This window comes from Meriones unguiculatus, chromosome 2 (genome assembly GCF_030254825.1).
Source record: "Meriones unguiculatus strain TT.TT164.6M chromosome 2, Bangor_MerUng_6.1, whole genome shotgun sequence".
Lineage (NCBI taxonomy): Eukaryota > Metazoa > Chordata > Mammalia > Rodentia > Muridae > Meriones > Meriones unguiculatus.
Genome location: NC_083350.1, coordinates 53,679,272 through 53,697,722, shown reverse-complemented (window position 1 = coordinate 53,697,722; position 18,451 = coordinate 53,679,272). Strand labels below are relative to the sequence as shown.

Genomic DNA, 18,451 nt, shown 5'->3' with positions numbered 1-18,451 from the left:
ACAATCCTAAGTGTGTTGGTCAAATAGGTGCTTTCAGTAGCCACGCTGCGTGGTCGAGAACTGCTGGAAACCGATTTCATTTCAAATCCGCCCACGATCCACTTTCTGGCAACCAGATCGCTACCTCCTACCTGCAACGCCAGCTGGATTGGTGGGCTCCCCTCACTGGTCAGCATAAAGGTCTGTCTTGGTCAGGGAAGATTGACGCTTGAGCATCGGGCAACTTCCTGGTAGCTTCTGAGAGGGAGGAAACCCCCTCCCTCCAGGGAAGGCTATGGTTGACCCTTTTTGCTGACCTCCATTTAGGGTTTCCTTTTTCCCTTGGGTGAGATTTTTTTTGCCGCTACCACCACCCCTTCTTGCTCGTCTACGGCAATCCTAGCACTAGGTAAACCATGTCTGCTACGGGCAGCTTTTCCCTTGGTCTCTGGCCAACGCTGATGATCTGTTGGAACAGATAGTATCATACTACTCTACTGAGCCAAACTTTACCTTTGGGATGCCTCTGGCAGGTCATTGACTCCCACCCTCCCAATGGGAACTGCCCATTCTTCCATTCCTCCAGCATCCCCACTGGGATGTCTTCTGGAAAGTTTGAAACACTACGCATGGAGCCTGAGTTAAAGGCCTCTAAGCTCATACGCCTCTGTAATAAAACTTGGCCTACATATTCCTTAGATAATGGTTCAAAATGGCTGATTTTTGGCACATTAAATCCCAATATTTTATGGGATCTTTTTAATTACTGTCAGAGATCTGGTAAATGGAAGGAGACAGAAGTCCAGGCAAAAAGATCAAAATCCTGGTCCATGATTTGAACCAAGATGATCACTGACACTAGACTTTGGTGATCCTTAGGCAAGATTGGTTCATTTATTCAGTCATTCCTCTCTCTCTCTCTCTCTCTCTCTCTCTGTGTGTGTGTGTGTGTGTGTGTATGTGTGTGTGTTTACTCTTTTCCTCATGCAACTTGAAATTTCATGCAGTAGAACAGTTCTGTGTGTGTTCCTAGCTAAAGCAGGTTTGTTAGAAGCACAGTGACATGGCAGTACTTTTACAAAACCAAGAACTTTGTAACTTCGGCAGGACACAGTGTCATCTTGAGAAAACACATGCATAAGTGAAAAGTCACAGTGGTATATTTGCAACAAAGACCATTGTTTATTCTACTGCAGAGAATCCTAAACCCCATTGATAGGGAAGTGAGCTGTTATCTTTTTAGAGCTCTGAGTTGCTTACACAGGAACAGTTCTGCCTGTGTCCCTAAGTAAAGCAGGTTCCTTTAAAATGCAATGAATATGGCAATACTTGTAGAAGAGCAAGAATGTACGGATGGAAGTAAGAAGGCACTGGATCTCCCAAACCTGGGTTCCAGCCATTTTGTGGGACTCCCAGCTTGTTACAGAGGTGCTAGGATCTGAACTACAATCTTCATGACCTAGCAAACACTCATCTCTGCTGAGGCATCTCTCTAGTCCTTCATTCGTTCACTCTCCAATGAATGAGTATGAGGCATTTACACGAGGAGCAGCACATTAATTCTGTAGGCATAAAGTTATTGTGTAATGCAAATCCTGGTTTCTGTACCCCATATTCACTTGCAGTCCTTGTTCTTAGAATCTCCCATCTCAGTGTTGTATAAACACTGCACCCCAATTGTCCTCTGATATACCAACAAAGCAGCTTACAGTCAGTCACTGCCAGACAGGGGAGGAGGAGTCAGAGAAAGAAGTGGGAGATTCAGCGATGAGAGGTCCCAGAGACATCATGAGAAGAAAATGGAGCTGGAAAGCCACAAAATGCAAGAATTTTTGGGATGTATGCCGGGAGGAAACCAGATTAGAGGGTTAAGAATAGAGTAAAAACTCAGTTCTTGTGCTGTGAAGCTTATTATAATGATATAATGGTTACTTATATCATTTACAGTTCTTGTGCTGTGAAGCTTATTATAATGATATAATGGTTACTTATATCGATTACTTGTGTGATAGCCAGATTAAGAAACTGAGAAACACAGTTTATATAAATAACCATAATATAATTTTCTTAAGAGAAAGACAGCCCCTGCTCCAAATCTAGCAAGGGTAGCACCATTACATCCCTACAGGAGCCAAGAAAGTAATGTTAATGAGGTAAGCCACTGGGGATTATGGTAGACTAAATAAACAAAGGCGCCATTTAGAAGGCTGGCTACCTTCATTCAGACCCACTGACTACAGTAGCACTCTCTTATCCAAGGAAGGGGATGTTCAAAGACCCTTAGTGGATTCCTGAAACTAAAGATATTATTCCTGAAACTAAGGATATATGACAGGATACTATCATAATTTTCATAAGTATCACTAATAAAGCTTATTAATTAAGCACTGTAAGATTGATAGTAGCGAATAATAGAACATCTATGACAACACACCAGAATAAAAGTTATATGAATGTTTTCTTTCTCTCTCACTTTCATACCTTTCATCTCTTGCTTAAAGAAAGCACTTATGGGAGCAGTGTGAAGAAGCAGCAAGGATGACCTCCAGACAAACCAAACCAGCTCACCCACCATCGCCACTCCCAAAAGAAAGGCTGAAGGGGATGCTAAAGGAGAGAACGCCAAGGTGAAGGACAAGCCACAGAGAAGATCTGCAAGGTTGTCTGCTCCTCCAAAGCCAGAGCCCAAGCCTGAAAAGGCCCCTGCAAAGAAGGAAGAGAAGGTACCCAAGGGGAGAAAGGGGAAAGCTGATGCCGGTAAGGATGCAAATAATCCTGCAGAAAATGGAGATGCTGAAACAGACCAGGCACAGGAAGCTGAAGGTGCTGGAGATGTCAAGTGACGTGTGTGCATTTTTGACAACTGTGTGTGTCTGGTGACTGTAGAGTTTGGAATACTATTTTTTATCAAGTTTTATAAAAATGCAGACTCTTACTTTTTTTAAAGCTATGGTGTTAGCACACAGAACACTTCATTGTTTGGGGGAAAGAACACGTGTCACTATCAAAATGTCTCCCAAGCTGGACTGATGATGGAAAACGTTTTTACCCTGATAATTTTGAAAGATCCTGTTGGCTCCCAGAAGGGACAACGCAGTGTTGACATATGTGGTCACCATGACACAAAATGCCTTGTGGTATGGGAAAACTCTAAGTTCATTTTTGTATCCTCCTCCCCCTGTACCATCAACATTGACTTAACTCCCTTAAAACCAGAGACCTGTTGGAACCTGACCCCCCAAATTGCTTTTTCAGTCTATTGGGCAATCTGGACTTTGCAGTGACATCACTGAGTGTCCTCAGAAGAGTGGACAATTTTTTATATAAAATTTTTTTTAAATTTTTATAAAAAATTGAGGATCTTCAAAATGCTAATAATGCCATTTTCATTTCCTTTCCTGAAAGTCAGGCTCGGCTTGTGAAAAGTTGTTAAACAACATCCTTAATGTAAAATGTCAACCCTCATTCTAAGCTACTTTCCTCTTTTCAAAGCATTGAATGAAGATTTCGTTGGGTTTTATAGTGGCTTTCTGATTTCGGTAGTCTATATAGGAGGGGAGTTTGGAAGTTCTTGTATACTGTTAATGACTGTCTGCCCATGTCCTGCCTGAAATACCATGACTGTTTATGGAAAGTATCTTTAATAAAGCCGGATACATTTTTTTTAAAACAGAAAAAGAAAAGAAAAAAAAAAAGAAAAGAAAACACTTATGGCTTGTTTTAGGCGATCCAAATTGCCAGCGTCACCACTTTTTTGTTTGAGGGCCACTGTCAGTTAAGACACGGCTACTTGAGCACATGCGCTATGATGCACCACAAACCACTGTTAGCCAAGATGTCCACTAAGTGACTGACAGGCAGGTGGTAACAGCCACTGTTAGCCAAGATGTCTACTAAGTGACTGACAGGCAGGTGGTATATACAGTGTGGAGATGCTGGACAAAGGGATGTTTCGCATTCCAAACAGACTGAAAGAGAAGATCTCACCATACTACCGAGAATGCTGAACAGTTAAACATGCATGATGTATTAGCTTATCTTTTTAAACATATTTTTTAAATCTTTCTAGAGCTTGGTTGGCTAAAACCTTCAAAAGCAAAACCACAGGCAAGGGAGGACTATTTGTTCCGGTTACTTTTCTTTTTTCTTTAAAAAAAAATGCTCAACAAAAGCAAAGTGGGGGGGGTTATTGGGCTCACGGTCTGAGGATACGGTCGGGTGCAGTCCATCACAGCGGGGACCGGAAGGTGGTGAGAACATGTGGCCACTGTTCAGGCTGTGTCCACAGTCAGGAAGCAGAGAGAGACGAATGTGGGTGCTCAGCTTGCTTTTTCCCTTCTGTACAGTCTGGGGCCCCAGCCCAGGGTGCTACCTACATTTAAGGTAGGTTTTCTTCCCTCTTCAGATAAACCTCTCTGGAAATGTTTCCACAGACACAATCGGGGGTGTGTCTCCTAGGTGGCTCTCAATCCAGTCGTGTTGACAAGGAAGATGACCATTGCACAACTGTGCTCCTACTCTAAGGGGATTTGAGCCCTGTGCTGTCATAGTTTCCAGTTTTCAAAACTAAAGCATCAGATGCTAATTTCACTGACTGGTTGACAGGTCAGTTATGGATGGATGGACGGATGGATGCTAGGGATCAGTCCCAGAACTGCGTGTGACAAGCACTCATTCTACCACTGAGCTACACTCTGCCCCTCAAAGCCTTTTCTTTTGTGCATATGTGGGATAGGCACTGGAATCGAACCCAGGGCTTCACATATGAGAGGCAAATGCTTTAACACTGAGACATCTCCTTCCCCAGGCCAAACTTCTGTTTTAAACACTGACAACGGACATCAATTTAAAAAAATAATGCTTCACCGCCAAACCAACGCCTGGCTGCAGGACCTGACGTGACCTGTACAGCTGGCTCTGCCTCTGACATAGGCAGTGTTGACAAACATCCCATTGGTGGTGAGTTTAGTGAGATGTTACCATTTCCCTGTCCTCCTCTCAAATTCTGAAAATATCTAAAATACAGTGTAGCTTCTGCTCCTCGTAAAATCGTTTAGCACAAAATGAAACATTTTTAACATGGTCCGAATAGGGAGCTAGGAGTCTCCCCACTTCATCCCCTCACCATTTTGGCGTAGAGGGGTTTTTTTTCTGCACCATGACTGAGCATCTCAGAAAATGTCTAACCAGGTACCCTTAACACCCACCCTTAATATGCATCTTTCCTCTGCTGCTTTCCCATAGGCTGTAAAAACCGCAGGGTCTACCACCCTTTTTCTTATTCCAAACCTCAGGTCCAGAGCTGGAGCGATGGCTCAATGAGCCCAAGCCTGAACATCTGACTTTGGACCCCCAGAACCACCTAAAATCTAGAAACACTGAAGTCGCAGTGTGCCTCTCCTGGGAGATGAGAGGCAGGAAGAGAACTTCAGGAAGCCCACGGGCCAGCTGGCCCACCACACGCAGCAGTGACCAAACAAAGAGGAAAATGAGGACCTATACATACAGGTGTCCTCTGACTTCCACATATGTGCTATGACACATGCACACATATACACGAACACACCCCCCCCATACACATACATACATAAAAATAAGGACAAATTTCACTAAAGATGAATAAACTTGAGTCCTCCTGGCACTTCGGATTCTTATTGATTTTCCCCAGTGGGAAGTTAACTTTTTGCTCTGCCCAGATGTTGCACATTCTCTGCCCTCAAGATGTTTCCCACTCTCGGGTCGTTAGCCCCATCTGGAGTGTTACACCCACCTCACATTCATGCCATCAAACAGTGTACAAATTAGGAAGAGAGACCCTTCACTCTCCACAGACACTTGCTGGGGGAATTTCAGAATGGAAAAATCTCCACTTTATTCAGCCTCTGCAGTACACAGAGTATATACCATTGCCTACACAATCACAAGGAGGGATCCTGGACACGCCCTCCCTGGAGGCACTTTCTCTTTGTTCTACCTTCAATGCCCTTTTCTTTTGGCACCTCATAAACTTGTGGCTTCCTATCTTCACAGTTATGCCGCCTTTCAACAATGAAAAGGCTAAGCCATGTGCTCATAGGCCACCCCCAGGTCTAGACGCTGCAAAAGTCCGGCAGGCAGGGTCATCTCTACTGGGATGTGTGTTGTGTGACAAAATGTTTTGGGGGAGACACCATAAACACATCTACTCAGCCCAGATAGGGAGCCCATGACAGACCAAAGAATGGACACCCCCAAATGTCCACCTCGGTGAACCAATGAGTTTCACCGGAGTTACTAACGAGAATACAGGTGAGGGGTTCCTTACAGGAGCAGAAATGACCAAAGCCCACTGCACCACCAAGGCCCACCTTAGCATGGGCGACAGCTCAAAAGAGCTGGAAACCCAGAGCTCACTGCACAGCCTGCAGGCAGCTCAGCAGGCTGGAAAATGTCTTTTCCAAGGAACCCTGGTCTAAACCTCTTCCAGGCAAATCAGCTGTTCTTTCTTTTTTCCAGGCGAGAAGTTCTGGCCTCAAAGAGCCTTCTTTGTCACTTGTCTTTCTTGGGATGTTTTTAATAGCTTGTCTGGTCTGAGGTCTGAGAGTCTTTTTTCTTTCTTTCTTTCTTTAGCTTTACCCTGCTTCTCTGAGAGGGACTCTCAGCTTTTATAGTTTACTCAGGGGGCCCTAGTGAATCTAGTTAGTTTTAGGGACTTCCTGAACTGTTCAGAGACTTTTACTTTCTTTGTGAAAAAGCTTCCCCACAGGATGGAATGTTTCATTTTCAGAGAAAACTGTTACACAACACCCTATCTCTTCTTGTCCCTTTAGCACTGGTCTCTGAGCCTTGGAGCGGGTGACTTCAGATGTTTACCTGTGACTAAGATTAGATATTCCCAGACGTTTACCTGTGACTAAGAACTAGATACTTTGCAACAGCAGTAGTTGCTTATTCTCAAGAGTGTCACCAGTGGATATGAGTTGAGGTTGACAACAGTTGTGCTCTGTGGGTTTAGAAGGCGGTTTGACAGGGGCATCACATCCATCTAGTAAAACCTATGACCTACCCAGTCACGAGATGTTTTGGATTACCATATCAGACATGAACTCCGTCTTGTGGAGGGACCTTAAATCCAATTGGAAAGCTTTTGGCCTTACCACTGGTGATTGCCGAGTCACTGTTGCACACACAAGTACATCTGCCTGGCATGTTGATGGGGTTTGTTTGTTTGTTTTGTTTTTTTCGAGACAAGGTTTCTCTGTGTATCCTTGGCTGACCTGGAACTCACTCTGTAGATCAGGCCAGCCTTGAACTCACAGAGATGCACCTGCCTCTGCCTCCCTGAGTGCTGGGACTAAAGGTGTGCACCACCACTGCCCAGCTGCATGTTGGTGTTTTAACACACCGGGTTCACAGCAAAGCAGTAATGTTGGTGACAGGTCTCCACCAATAGCCGACCTGCCTCACTCTGGCGTGTTGGGGGTTGGTCTGATGCTTGTGTTTTGATGCAAATTACTGGTCCTCAAGATCTGGTGACTGCTTGGTCACACCTATCCTTGTTGTATAAACCTGCCTAAGACCTTATACCTGATTGGTTGACTAAAGGCCTAAAACCTGGGCAGGGCAGAATGGGGTAGGTGTGGCTAAGGTTCCCGGCTTTGGGTTGAGGAGAATCACGGGAAACAGATGGATGGAAAGAGAAGAGGAAAGAGGATGCCACAATGGGTTAGCATGGAGAAGGAACCACGCGGGCCTGGAAGAAAGAGCTCCAATAATGGCATGGAAAGGCCCAGATAAGAATACAATCAAGTATTTATAAGATTATGGCTGGAAGGTAGCCCAGATGAGGGTGGTTAAGGAGGATGGCATTGGATGGGGGCTGGGAGGCGGATGGTGAGGATATTGAGACAGCATAGTGGAGATATCTGCCCAGCCCAAGGTAAATAATGGCAACTATAAAATCTAGCAGGTGTCTGTGTCTTATTTGACTGTGTTAGCAGGTTAGACAATACCGCTGTAGTAATTATCGCCTAATAATAAACATTTACTAGGCCATACCTTTTAAATTTACCACAGCACTGGCACTGTGAAAGCCAGCCACAGGCTGGGAGTTTCCAGTTCGGTCCCAGCTTAATTTTTCTGTGTCCTACAGTCACAGCACATACACGCAGCACCTTCAACAACAGGGTCTTACCATCTAGCTCCGGCACACAGCAAGTGACAGCAGCAATAGCCTTTATGGTTTGTGAGGCACAGGAAGGTAGCCTGTCCCTGGCGTTTGAAAATTTCATTTACTAACCTTATGGCTTCTGGGAGTGGTTTGGTTTTTCCCCCCCACCCATGTAGTATCCGTACTTCAGTCTGCCGTAGGCTCTCCATCTAGAGCGACTAGACATATCTGTAATGTTCTTTCAAGAAAGGTTTTGTCACGTGGCATAACTGACACCCAAACAGAGACACAACAGAACCAAAGATGAGTTGGGGAGGGGTGTCCCGGCATGCAGCTGAGGCTGGACAGCCTGAGGGGGAGCGTCACGGGAAATTCCCATACTGCTTTCATGTGCCTTCACCCTATTGGACTAGTTGCATGGTTCCTGCTATAGGTAATGAGACGTGGCACTAAGGCTGAGCCATCAGATAGGAGTGTGTGTAGAAGGAATCTCAGGGGCAGTCTTCATCTGTGTGGTGGCATTCCTGCTTAATAAGATTCACCACATGAGTACGGTGATGCCCTGAGAACAGCTAAAGGCTTAGAGGAAATTTTGCTGTCTTTGAGATTAGCGCACAAAGGTGAAGATTGTTCACAGCGGCGGTCGGGGCTGCCTGGACTCTGTTGTGTGTAGGTTTCCAGAAATGTGTCTGAGGCTGAGATGGTCATGAAGCAGGAAGTTGTTTGTGTAAAGGAACAATTGCAACTAGAAAGGAAGATGCAGATAGCATCCTCTGTGCTAGCCTCTGGTTTAGCAGGTAAATTAAATAAATGAGAGGCTGAGAGGTGGCAAAAGCAATAAAAGACAGCCCTCAAGTCTGACCTTTAATAAAAGCAAAGAAGGAAGGAAGGAAGGAAGGAAGGAAGGAAGGAAGGAAGGAAGGAAGGAAGGAAGGAAGGAAGGAAGGAAGGAAGATTTGTGATCTGAAGTACAGCTGGGGGCCTTTACCATGGCCCAGTATAAGAAACTAGGGCCATCAGAAAACATTCAGCACTTGAACTGCTGGAATTAGAGAAGGCTTTCAAACAACCAATGAAAGAGCCTCTCTTGGCCTGGGTGGTGACATGGGAGAGGATGGGAGCAGTCTGAGTGTTGTGGAGGCAGAAAAACTGAAGGATGTAACTCCCCAGCCCTGTTTAAGGCACAGGCTGTGTAGCCTCCTGCTGGAGGGAATCGGTCCCTGAGGGGCTGACTCATGAAAGCCATTAGGAGTACTGGGTTATCTCCATCTGAGGTCCCCACAAATAGCAGGGGCTGGAGGACTAGAGAGGGACAGAGAGGGGCTGCAGGGACAGAGCCTATTGAGAGAACTAGAAATGAGAGAAGCCACATTAACCCTTCCCTGGACCAGATAGAACTAAGTTTACAAAGGATTTTTTTTTTAAAGTTGATTCAACAGGGACCTCAAAACTGGCATAGAGCCCCGGTAGTTTTGCTGAGCCCTTTGGTGTGAAAGGCCTTGAAAGATCTCGCTGGTTTATACAAGCCTGTAAAGAGTCCATAAAATAAAAGAATGAGGTAGAGATAGGAAGAGTGAAGCAGAAGAAGAGGTCTGTGTGGGTTCTTGAAGACAAATGTGGCAAGAGCAGTTCACAGAGGACAACCACGACAGAATGACAGAACGACAGAACGGTGGGAGTGAAGACCATCCCAGAGGTGCATAGCTGTTGGAGCCTATGTTAAGGTGGAAGTCTGGCATTACCAAATAGCCCTGCGCTCGGTGCTGAAAGGCGCTCGGTGCTGAAAGGGCGAGCCAGCTTTGTCAGCTGGGTTTCCTCTTCACCCCAGATTCTGTGAGGAGTGCCACATGGCCCTAGGGGAGGTTACAAACCCAACCCTTCCCCCCCAAAGGAAACCCATTCAGTGTGCGCCTGGGGGTTCCTGGAAATACCCTCCCTCAGGCTAATGAAATGTCTTGGTGTCTTAGATTTCAACCAATGACCTCTTCCCATACCTCTAACGACATCTGGAGTGCTTCCTCAACCACCATCCCCACCCCTGCTGCCAACAGGATAATTAAGGACTGTGTTCCCCTTCTTATGGTAGGACTGCGATGGCGCGTTGAAATGGAATATCCCTAAACACCCCCCCAGCCCCAGAGAATCAAATACATTCACCCCTGTAGCCTCTCCCACCGCCCAAGGTTCACAATGTTCTTGACTGATGAAATAAACTCTCTCTCACTCCATTCCTCCACCATGACCGTCTGAGACTCATCATTTATCCCGAGGAAAGATCTCCCCTTTTCCCCAAAGACCACCCCTTCTCCCCCAAAGAATTTGCCTCTGGAGCCCCACCGAGACCCCCAGGAGCTGCTGACCGCCATGGAGCAGCCACCGGACCTGTGTTCCATGACCAGGCATGTGTGTTTGCCTGCACCCTCTGCCAATAGCATGGTGGCTGTAACACTGCAGTGTCACCGCGGAGCTTTGGCACTCCCTAGCTTCCGTATTCAGTGGCCTGTCCACAGGATGGCTGCAGCCATTGTTCTCACACCACTCGCCCGCCACAGAGCCCGTCTGTGAAGGCCAGCAACTCTCGAAGCGGCCAGTCTGTCCGGCTGAACCAAACTGGGCTTCTGCCACGGGAGCACTGAGCCTCCATGACTGTTCTCAAAGCAGCCACGGACTCACCCAAGTGAGCCCTCGTCGCCACCTGTCGGGTTTTGGGGCCCTGAGCTCCCTTTGACCCTGCCACGTCACCCTTTTCCACCTGGAAACAGGCAGAGGGGCGTGCCCTTCTGGTTTGGTGCTCAATGGGACAGAGCTTCCTGGGAGAGTACCCAACAAGGCCCAGGCTCCTGTTGGATGCGGAACATCAGGTAATGGTTTCCCCAGACAAGGAAGATGGCTTGTACAGCCAGGAACACCCCAACAACCAAGTATGGTTTAAGGCCAGCCTGGTCTACAGAGAGAGTTCTAGGACAGCCAGGGCTACACAGAGAAACCCTGTCTCGAACAGGAAAAAAAAAAAGATGGAACCTTTCCATGCTGTATCTTCTTAGTTGTGAACCTCTGGGGTCACCTGACACCAGAGAACACATGACAAAGGGCTTTCCGAGAGCTTCACCGAGGTCATCTTTGTAACCCCACTATTTGTTACAGGATGGTGCTTCAAGAGGTCGCCGTGTCCTGCTCATTTTCGCAAAAAAGGTTTTGTTATATCGATTACATACGCTAACCTCTGGATGTTTGGAAAGCAGTTACAGAGACACCCAGACACATCTGAAGGAATGTGGGTGGGAGATCAGGCTAAAAGGGCCATATACAGCTGTAAAGCTCTGTGGTATTACCGTCTGCTAAGATGCATATGTTACCTGACAAAATTCGACAACCGCTGTTGCTCTTGTCATACCCACAAGCTGTATGTAGCCTTTGAACATCTGGTGACTTGTAACAGAAAGGGACACTGGGGTAGTGGGGCGCACAGCTAATTAGGCCTGTCCTACACGTATCTTAGCCTGCTCAAAAGCCTCTTGAGCCTCTCTGACCTGATCCCATATAACACGCTTTATGAAGCTATCCAGAGGATGGACAGTTTAGGCAAGATGGGGTGTTTTGAAACTCTGCCCTTCTCCCAAGAGTCGCGGGAAGGCCTGTAGCTTCTTTACAGTTAGAAGCACAAGCTGATGTGGGATTTATCTTCCTGGGGCTGTTTTGAGGTAGTTAGCTTTCTGTATGAAGGCCTTCCCTGGAGGGTGGGATGTTTCGGTTTTGGAAGAGGAAACTGTGACACAACAACCTGAGGTTGCCCCCAGGATGCTCGAGGCCCCGGAAACAAGGAGGAAGGAGTGTGTGGTGTGTGGCAGCTTTACAGGGCTTCTGAAGTCCAGGCATTAGAAACAGGCTCAAAACCGGAGGCCATAATTACAAGGGAATTCAATCTTCCCTTTGATATAACTTTGGTTTTGCCCACCATAGTATCTAAAGATTATATTTGAGTTTATTTAGGACTCAAACTGTCCCTTGCAACTATCACTATACAATATGTTAACCGAGAAGTAGATTCTGCTGCTATTACAAAAAGCCAGAGTAGCTCTAACTGCACTGAAATACGAGTTTGTCTCTTGTCTAACGATAGGACCACAGTCATGGTGGGAAGGATTCCTTCTCATCTGAGTGGACTAACGCGGTTCATGTCCACCAGGCCTGGATTGTAATTGATGGCAGTAGCGGAGGGTGGGATGGGTGTCCATCCTGCGCAATGAGCCAGCACAGAATTACATGCATCACTTCTCCAGGCCTCTCATTGGCTGTGACACTGCCTAACCCACCTGCCCTCAGTGGGGCAGTGCAGCGTGCTCTTTGACCATCAGGTCCTCTTCGCCAGCTCCACAGCACTTCTTCCAGCAACGCCGTTTCCGTGTCTTTTTATTCCGTTTGCAGTTCTCTGAATCCCAGGACCACCAAAACGTCCATATTCAGAATTAATCATGATACAAAGATTAGCATAAATGTTTCTTTTAGTTACCCACCACGGGTCCCCAGTGTTCCTAAGAGAACCCGGATTTAGCACTCCAAGAGAACAAAGGAGATGAATGAGCTAATGCTCAATGTATAAAGCAGTTTTAATTTAATAAAACTGTTTGTTTTTATTTTTAAGGAGGAAAAGGTACTGCTACCTTTTGTTTTTGTACCAATGACCAACTAGCCTAACGTAACTACCCAGTTCTCAGACCCCTAGCTCAGACTTCAAAACTGACTGTATTCCGAAATTCTGTTTTTTATAACACGTTAACTAAGGTCAAACTGCCCCATATTGAAGATTTAATGGCTAATCTGTCCAGACAGCTGCCTCTTAACCATTAAATTACAAGGTGACTGGGTTCATTAAGATTTTCACACACAGCTAACTCCTCAAATTGTATCCCAGGCTTCCCTAAGAATTTCATGGGCAAAACTAGTCAGATGAGCTACGGTTATAGCAGAAAGAGCCAATCTGTCGCCATTTGTTTTCCAATAGACAAAGAGGCATTATTTTCAGGTTGATTAGAGCTGGTCATTCGAGCCAAATTCCAGGATGAGGTCATGAAGATCAGCCACTGTGAGGTTTTTTGCCAAAGGCAACAGAGAAGAGTCCACCGCCTTTCTCTGCTGAGAGACACAGCCAAAGCTCCCAGTTGGACTTTGAAAGTCTGGCACCTTTTTCCATGTTGTCCTGTGCAAATTAAAAATAGTGGAGCGCAATGTGGTTCCTCAAGCACCAGCATTATCTTTAAATGTCGCTTATTATGCAGAGTTGAGGTAGACCAGGCGTCTGTCATTTGGAGTTTCTACTGCTCCCTTTCCTCCTCTGAAACTAGATTCATCTTATAAAGCTACATTGTATGAACAAAATACTTCAATAAATGCTTCATTCCACTTAGGGCTTATTGAAAATTCCAAGATCAACTATTAGAAGAAGTTTCTGAGTGATAACTTTACCATTCATTTCCTCATATGTTATATGAATGACTCCATTTTTACAAAAACATCTAGTCTGTGTGTTGAAATAACTAGGAATCTGACAATATAAATGTGCTACAATAAAATCTCACAGACTGAATACAAATGACTGAATACAAATTCTAAATTAAAATAGCTTTAAATGAAATTATCTATTAATGTGACATATAATGTAGAAATAAGGAGGGAAAGGAACTGAGTACAGGAGCAATTAACATAAGCTTTTAACAACAACAACAAAAATCACTGCTACCATCAGGATTCATTCCTCATGGGATAGATTATTAATCCATGAGTTCTTGATCTTGAAATCAAGCTTTGGACTTCTCTTCTGACCAACAAGGCAATTGACTAATAAAAGTTTCATTATGCCTTGAGATATCATGAATTCAAAATGAAATAATAACAACACTTTAAAAAGCCCAGTTACATTTGGGCTATCACTAAAATAGTTACTTTTAAGAACGTAAAAGAATTTCCAGGGTGGTAGAGAGATAGCTCAGTGGCTAAGAACACATAGTTCTCTTTTAGAGAACCAAGTTCAGTTCCCAGCACCCACATCAAACGGCTTTCAACTGTATGCAATGCCAACTCTACGGGGACCTAATGCCTCTGGTCTCATTGTGCGCCTGTTATACATGTGACGGACAGACACACGTATGAACATAACAAAAATAATAAAAACAGGCATTTTTAAAAAGAAACTCAGCCTACAAAGCTCTATTACTTAGAAATGATAAAAATGATGAAAAACCACAATCTTTCTATGAGACGTAATTATAGAACAAGTACTTCCCACAGAAGATTATGAAAGTGGTTATAGCAGTATGTTCAGTATAAAAAGAAAAGCATGGGGCTGGGGGCGTGGCTCGGTGGTAAGAGCGTTGGCTGCTCCTGCGTGAGGACCTGAGTTCAAATCCCCAGCACTTCCACAAAAACCCAAGTAGGGCCACCTGCCCACTTGCAACCACAGAGCTGGCTGTGTGCGTAGCCCCAGGTTCAGTGAAGGACCCTGTCTCAAGGGAATATGGCAGAGCAGGACACCAGATAGCCTCCTCTGGCCTCCATGTGTGCGCAGGCATGTATACCGGCACACACACCTCGTATGGGTGGAAAGCTTGGGTAAGCCTCACATCTGACGCCTCCTGGAACAATGCTGAGAGTTCAGCAGGAAAGCGCACAGAGCAGGGAAACAGAGATTCACATTTCCTCCAGTGCAGCATCGGCTTGAGCCGGCTGCTTCTCCTTCCAGCATCTCCGCGGGATGCTAGAGATAACACAGCCTTTTCAATGAGCCGGCTCAGCCGTGCCGGCGGGAGGCACCTTCATTTTTCCCATCCTTTGATCTTTGGGTATCTTCTGTCAGATCTCCCTCCTCTACCCTAGGAAGAGGGTTTAAACATATCCCAAAGATTTTCAATCCTTTTCAGGTTTTAAAAGGTTTCTCTTATTGGGTGCAGGATTAATGAGTACAGTTGTGATAAAAATGAAAACTTCCCTCCCTCCTGCTTCTGCCCAGCACTGTCTACAGCCAGCAGCAGGGAAGGGGAGTCAGCTCTTCCCATTTTTCTCAGTTTGTAGTCTTGCATTTTCCTCTACCACAGACCACGCACCCTTTGTTCCTTGGGGTCAGACGAGGAAGCGGAGACCGGTCATGGGTGTGTCAGTCAACCTTCCAAGTCACTGTAACAAAAGAGCCAAGATAAACAGCTTGAAGGAGAAAGGATTTATTCTGGCTCACGTTTCAAGAGCTTTCCATTTATACAGTTGGCCCTTTCTCTTTGGGCCAGGGGCAGCTAGTTCATCATGGTGGGAATGCACGGAAAAGAAACAAAGTGAAGGGGTTTATGGGACCTGATGCCCTCTTCTGGCCTCTGAGGGTACCATACATATCAAACAAAATAAGTAAACAAACAAACATCTTTCAAGATGACAGCACTAGTTATTAAACCAAGGAGGGGCTTTTTCTGGGCACCTGGGCCCTGTGCGATGCCGCAGGTTGTATGTCCATGAGGATGGCCCTTCCTACACCATCGTGCAGCAGTTACTCTTCTCAGTACCTGACACACTTTTAAACTCTTCATTGTTCTTCATTAATTTTACATCATGCACCCCAACCCCACTCATCTCCCACCCCCCATACCCACCCTCCACACTCAAAACCTCTCCCCCACGAGAGAAAAAGATCTCACTGTGGAAGCTGCAGTGTATCACAGTGTGTCCCACAGCGTACTGTTTTGTCCGAACTTCTTCGCTTACAAGTGTTTCACTGCAATGACTCCTTGCATGGTCTGAGGCCTCTGGCTTCTGCCTCTCTATCAATACTGGAGCCTCACTGCGACTCCTCTTGGATTCCGTTGTTGCCCTGTGTCGTGGAGATCTTGTAGTTTTCGATCCTAAGGACAAGCCCCTTCATGCACTTCAGCCGTTCATCGATGAGGGAGATATTGGGGTGGGCCAATTCAAGGCCCTGGATCTGGGCCTGAGAGGTATCTGAGCTGGTCAGCCCACCAGCTCTCCCACTCTCCTGCCCTCAGGGCCAGCTCACCAGCAACCCCGGTGACCACAGCCAACTCTACCCCAGTTGCTCTCCTGAGTGTTGCAGCCAGTGAGGGAGATGGCCAGTTCCCCCACTCTCATGACCCCAGGGCCAGCTCTTGTTCTGTCATAGGTGGCAAGGGATGAGGGAAGAGAGGAAGTCATCTCTCCCTTGTCCATGCCACCGCACAGCAGACAAGAGGCAGGGCTGGTTCACTTGCAACCCCCACATACAGGGCCAGCTCTGCTGTGCTGCCCGGGGAAGGTACAGGGCCCGCTCTCCAGACTGCTGCAGCAGGTAGGTAAGGGGAAGGGACAGCTCTCCCACACTGATGACCTCAGGGGTCGGCTCCTCTGCCTACCTATGTAGGTGGCAAGGGATGGCACATGGCAGACAAGTGGCAAATCCAGCTCTCTCCTGCTCGCGCTCCAGGTCTGGCTCATCGGCAACTCCCTGTGATACCCAGGCAAGGTGCAGGGCTTGCTCTCTCTAGCACTGCAGCTGGCTAGGGGCGGGGCCAGAGCCGGTTCTCCGGGATGCCCAGGTGAAGGAAGGGTGGGGCCAGTTCTGCAGATCGGTCACACATCAACGTTTCCCCTGGCAGCAGCCTAGACCAAGAACATCTGCCTGGTTTTGGGTGGTAACAAACCCCCTGCTGCTACAAGGCCGCAGGCCCAGACACGGCCACTGGTGGCCGCACAGGCTGGAACTCCACCGTGGTCCCCGTGGCATCACCGGCTACTCACATCAGGCTGTTCCTCACCACCCTCGAGTCTCCAGTTCTGCCTGTCTTCATTGTGCCCACATCCTTCTGTTTCTCTGTCTCTTCCATTTCTTCACCACATACTTGCGCTTCTTCGTGGTGCCTGGGGTCTCTGAGTGTCTGGGCTCATCTCAGGAGGGCTATGTCCTGCTCATGCATTGTGGCGCCAGGCCTGCACGGTGCCTGGCTGGTGGTCACCTCAGGCTAGCTCCCTGTCCAGGCCCCATGGCACTGTTCTGGGGGGGTCATCTCAAACTCGCTCCTCTCCCGGGCCCCATGCGAGGTTCGTCTGTCTCCAGCTCACTTCCGGCCTGGGCGCTCATCCCCGCCTGCACAGCGCAGGACCCGTGTTCATCTCCGGCTCACCTTTTTCAGGGATCGATAGGCTACTAATCTAATCATTCAGGTGTTCCCAGGTCAGAACACGGGGTGTAGACAGAGCCTCTCTCCTCTCGGCCACCTTCCGCCACACAGGTGACACAGCACCACACCTGCAGTGCCTCTAGGGGCCGTTAGTTTACATGTTAATGAATTTAACCCCTTCAACGGGTGCACAATTCATATTTGCTCTCTATCTCACTTTTGACTACAACTCTTTGGTCAAGAGTTACCTCAGTGTGTCTTTACCTAGGATTGTATTGTCAAAGCGTCACTTGATGGCTATGGGTTATGATACACAGGCTGAAAACCTTGCTGAGCAATCATCAAGAAGTGCCTCATCCATCTTCCTGCTCTGTGATCCTCACAGGCAGCTGTTCCAACCGTGAGCACCTTCCTCGCACTCTAAGGAGAAAGTGTGTCCTTGGTAAACCTCACTGTCCCGGGCTGTGTGTCAGCAGAGACCAGCAAAGGGAAGGGGTTGTGAGACTCTCAGCTAGACCACCTGCAATGTCCGCTTTGATCTGTGGCATTCCTGGGCTCCTTTTCTCCTGTATTCAATACGTGTGGAACACTAATCCTTTCTTCCTACACGGAGATCAAAGGCCAGCTCTCCAGGCCACGTGTCCTTGCTAACACACACTGCAGAGTAAAGACGTCTGCTCCGAAGGAGGAAGAAAGGCTGGCTACAGTAAGAACTCCAGTCTGATGGAAAGAACAGACCACGTTTCATCCTGCAGACAGCAGGAATGAGGTCCCGCTGCTGAGGCTGTGGAGTTCCTTTTCTCAGACCCTGGCTCTGCCCTCCAGGAAAGCCCCTTGTCTTCTGGCTATATATCATGAAGGAGACGCTCCCTGTGAACTCTCATTTAGCTCCACCTGAAATCAGCATCTAGCAGAACACCCTCCCGGACATGCCTCAGCATCCACAGCCACGTTTCTGTGGGTTTGACTTTCAGTCTTGGAGGCTGTTGGTGAGAAATTGCTAACCCACACAAGCTTGTTCTGTTTCACGGACAAAGTTTCTTGTTTTGAGTTTGGTTTTGAGATATTATTTCCCTGGAATGACTAGGCTTCTGTATTGGGTTTTTGTTCCCCAGAAGCACATTCTGACAATCTCAGTCCTGCTCTGGACCTAGAGAAGCAGACCTGGGCTTGC

At 47.0% G+C, this 18,451-nt stretch overlaps 1 non-coding gene across 1 annotated transcript; it reads right to left on the bottom strand.

Moving 5' to 3' along the window:
* Positions 1-17,291: 17,291 nt before the first annotated feature.
* On the bottom strand, positions 17,292-17,427 carry LOC132652633 (small nucleolar RNA SNORA17). The gene has a single exon (XR_009590226.1). It is a non-coding gene; the product is annotated as a small nucleolar RNA SNORA17 (small nucleolar RNA).
* Positions 17,428-18,451: the final 1,024 nt, after the last annotated feature.